The sequence below is a fragment of the Glycine soja genome, chromosome 19, assembly GCF_004193775.1.
Source record: "Glycine soja cultivar W05 chromosome 19, ASM419377v2, whole genome shotgun sequence".
Classification (NCBI taxonomy): Eukaryota; Viridiplantae; Streptophyta; class Magnoliopsida; order Fabales; family Fabaceae; genus Glycine; species Glycine soja.
The window spans coordinates 38,364,057-38,368,888 of record NC_041020.1 but is presented as its reverse complement, the minus strand read 5'-3'; the positions used below and the strand labels follow the sequence as shown (position 1 = coordinate 38,368,888).

Genomic DNA, 4,832 nt, shown 5'->3' with positions numbered 1-4,832 from the left:
TGCCACAATTATTCAAAAAATCTGTCTTTCAATCATTTTAAATTATCTTTTTCTTCTAATTTATTTTACATTTGATATTCTTAACTGAATATTTTTTTAATCTACTCTATGTATCTATAACTTTAATTCCAACAATTTATTTAAAAATTTATCAATAATTAAAAATGACCTTGTATCATAATTTAAATTATTTATTATAAATTTAAAATATAATCTACGTATTTAAGCATAATTATAATTGTAAATTTTGATTATATAAAAATAACTTGAAATAAACATTTACGTTGTGGAAAAGTGTGGAATCCACAAACTAAAATGGTGGTAAATTAATAATGAAGAAATGTCACTAAACCGAAAGCTCCAAAGGAGGGAAACCAATAACGGCTTATCCTGTTTTAGAAACTTGAAGCTCTTCTCTTTTCTTTTTTTTTTTCTCTCTTTCTGTGATGTCAATGGCACTCTCTCAGCTAAGCCAGTCTCTGGAAAATGAACTGAAAGGTGCTGAAGACTCCGAATTCCCTGTGAAGGAAATTGGAAATGAAGGTCTCACAAAACGGATTCTCAGAAAAGGAGTCACTTGGCAAAGTCCATTCTCTGGAGATGAAGTGGAAGGTTAGAAACTAGAAAGCAATAAAACACTCTCCAAATCTTTCATATACTTCAGTTATAGTTTCTTCTCTTTTTTCACACCTAATCTTTGCTTCTTTTGTTTCAACCTTTCAGTTCATTTCAGAGGACAAGTTGAAAACGGAGCAGCTCTTGAATCGAGTTATGATAAAGGGTCCCGGTTTCGTTTCAAATTAGGCCAATGTAAGCACTTCATTTGTATGAACTGCTAAGGAAAAAATAAAGTCATTAAATTATATAAACTAGCTAGTATGAGTAGTTGAGTTACTTGAATACACAATGTGGTTAATGAAATGAAATTGGTATGGCTATTATTACTGTTCAATCCATGAGTAGAGACTAGGCAATGTCTTAGGCCAAGTATTTTTTGTCATGTGCTACCGGGTGAAGTTATCAAAGGTTGGGATGAAGGAGTTGCCACCATGAAGAAAGGGGAGAGTGCAATCTTCAAAATACCACCTAACTTGGCATATGGGGAAGAAGGGTCCCCTCCATTGATTCCTCCTAATGCTACTCTCATTTTGACATTGAAATGGTGTCTTGGAGTACCATAAGGGATTTGACTCGCCATGGAGGCATCAAGAAAAAGATCATACGGGAGGGAGAAGGATGGGCTACTCCCAGAGAAGCTGATGAGGTGCTAGGTAATTGTCCATATTTAATAGTAATATAATTGTCAATAACTCAATATTCCCTGATAGTTTTTTACTATTTGAGTTTCACTTTAATACATTAAATCATTGGAAACCAGCTTTGTACCTATAAATAGTACCTCATTTGTAGAAATATAGTAAGAACTAAGAACTCCTCATTCATCTCTTCTCTCTGTCTTCTCTACTTCTAAGTTATTTTTATAACAGTTCTTATATTATCAAATAATCTTATTAAAGTGAACTTTTGTAATCAAATAATCAATGCATGCTATCTTATAACCAACCCTGGTCACATAGAAATAGATAGCTAACCTTGTACATAAATTATTTGTTTACAGTGAAATATGAAGCCAGACTAGAGAATGGGATGCTTGTCTCCAAGTCTGATCAGGGAGTCGAGTTTAATGTAAGTGATGGTACGTTAGTGAGAGTTGAGCATACTTTCAGCGCCTACTACTATAGTCAGTTGTGACTGGTATTATATATAAGTTCTGAGAAATTTTCTTAGGTGTTTAAAATAGGATGAATTTCTTTAAGTATTTTTAGTGTTATTCTCCCATCAAAACTAAGAGTTTCACCATGACAATTTGCATAATAAAAGTTTTCATTAAATGACTAAATGTCAGTATATTGAGGTGAAAATTAAATTTTGACAGAAGAGCAACACTAAGAACACAGAAGATATTGTATTTAAAATTTATCCTTAAAATAATCATAAGAAACTAATCCATCTATGGAATGTTTAAAGATTAGTGTTTGGAACAGGCTATCTATGTCCTGCTATGGAATGTTTGAAGGGCGAGGTGGCAGAACTGTCTGAGATTCTGTTGTAAGTTAATCGAAGTCACATTTTATTTCACATGAAACATGCATGTATTGCCACAATTCGAACCATGTTGTAATATCAGGACATAACTTGCAGACGGGCTCGGTCAAAATTCAAATAAAATCACTGAGCTAGACGGTGTTCTTCCAGCAGATTCTAATTTAACTTGCATCAAGCTTGAGTTGGTATCATTGAAAATTGTTACTGATGTCACGGGAGATAAGAAGATACTTAAAAAAATTAAGAAAGCGGGTGAGGGGTTTGATCATCCTAACGAGGGATCCCAAGTGAAAGGTAACTTTTATCTCAATTCCCAAGAACATGATCTTGGATATAATGGTGGCATTTTGGCAAATTATAAACAAAAAAATGTTAACTAAACATAAAATCAAATGCATCCTAAGGTTGTTAATAAATGTTTTCACTTCCTGCAGTGATATATTTGTGTAAAGGGGAAGATGGTACGGTTATTGAAAGCAAAGGATCAGAGGAAGAACCTTTTGAGTTGACAACTCAGGAAGGTATAATGTTGTTGTTGTTCATGATCATGGAGCATGCATATTTAATATCAGTTACAATTTCTTTGTGTTCTCTATTTTTTTTCTTCTGCTTTAATTTTAATCTTTGTACTGCTTTGTTCTATGCATTTTCAGAACCGGTACCCGAGGGTCTAGAAAGAGCAATAATGACAACGAAGAAAGGAGAACAAGCTCTTGTGACCGTGGATGCTGAATATTTGAGCGACTATAATAATTCACGGGGAAACACAAACCAATAATAAAGTCCTTTATTATGAAGTTGAATTGGTTGATTTTGTTAAGGTTAGTTGCTCCTATCCTATGTATTGCAATTTGTAAATATTAGTTTCATTAATATGAAAAGGGAAATATGTGTGGAGTTTTCCAAAGAATACAATAGGTCAAGGTATCAATCAATTCAAAACGTCAACATAAGGCTTTTCCCTTTCCTTCAATCAATTTTCTCAACCTTAACAATCAAGATATAATGATTCAAGATTATTTTTCTATTTTCAAATTTCCAACAAACAGCTACTGATTGCAATTTGTGTGTGACTCTATTACTTTGTTTCATTTCATTTCCAACAAACCAACAGCAGTATTCATGCGGTGTTATACTATTCTCAAATTAATGTTTGTTGTGAAAAGGAAGAACCATTTTGGAAAATGGACACACAAGAGAAAATAGAAGTTTGTGAGAGGAAGAAGCATGATGGAAATCTGCTGTTCAAGGCTGAAAATTTCAGGCGCGCATCCAAGAAATATGAAAAGGTTAAGTTATTTGTTACTACAACTTGCAAGTTATTCATTATACTTAATTATAGAGTATTTTTAAAGAAGGATCTCTTTCTCAATGCCACTTAATTAGGTACATAACAGAATAAAGTTCTTCATTGATATTGTAGGCTGTAAAATACATAGAATTTGATCACTCATTTAGTGAAGATGAGAAGCATCGTGATAATACTTTACGTTTATCCTGTAATTTGAACAATGCTGCCGGTAAACTAAAATTGGGGGAGTACATTGAAGCATTGTGCACAAAGGTACTCATACTCTCTTGTCCTAATTTGAGTATTTTTTTTTTCTATCTCCATGTTTCTCCTTCCCCTGATGAGACATGCAAGAAAGAAAACGTCGCATGAGGTTATGCATGCTACAAAGTTATAATTGTTATTAGATATATAACATAAAGTGTGGACATTCTTTCAAACTCCTAGCATCAAAACAATTGATTATGTTCAATACAAATAATATCTTCAACATGCACAATTCAGAAAAGAGAGCAAAAAATAAGTTTTCTTTACAATAAATTGGTGTTACTGCATAAATGCATCAAAAGACATTGTCTTTGCAATAATTGATAACATGTTGAATGCTTCAGATTAATTTTATCTTGCATAAATCCACATTCTTGTCTCACTGTCCCTCGATGAAACGTTATATATTAGATTAAATATTTCAAAAGGTTAAATCTCATAATAATTACAATCAATCATTCACGACAGCGTAGCGCGTAGAGAAATTGCAAAATGTGGGATGAATGTTGATATTCTCGTTGTACCTCACACGTCGTCTACCACTCCTTTGTTGAGTGAAAGGGCAACTACACTAAGTTTCCACTCTAATTGTGAAGGAGAAAATAGGTTCACCGTTCACATGGGTTATTGGTGATTAGAATACTTCTAAAAGTTTGATATATATTGAGGCAATACTTTAAGTGTTGAGAAAATGCTACAAGGAGCGGAGGAGGTAGTAAATTGCTACACAGGCAATTGATTGATTATTTATATTTCAATTGTGTTATTACTATGGAAAAAAAATGGATATTTCATAATGTTTCATTTGCAACCAGTTTTAATTGTTTTATTGAATAGCCCACTCACTAATGTTAGCTTGTTATAGCGAAAAAATATGAATTTTTTTAACTTGATATAATGTTAATATTAATGGGAACATTTATTTACATAAATGTAGTGTGTCTTGATTTTGTTTTCAATTTTATTTGGGTAAATTAATTGTGAGTTGAGTTTTAATTGTTCGTATTATTGGTTAATTTGTTTTTTATTGTTTGCGCAAGCTGTTACCATCACAACAATTTTTTTTTCTTTACACATGAATATGTCAATTAATTCAAAATTGAATGTGTATTTAATTAAAATTACAATTGACTGTTATATCAACTCATTCATTTTGAATATTATATTT

The 4,832-nt window shown here is 32.1% G+C and overlaps 1 pseudogene; it reads left to right on the top strand.

Moving 5' to 3' along the window:
• The first annotated feature begins 403 nt into the window (after nt 1-403).
• LOC114398813 lies at nt 404-4,630 on the top strand (annotated as a pseudogene).
• Nucleotides 4,631-4,832: the final 202 nt, after the last annotated feature.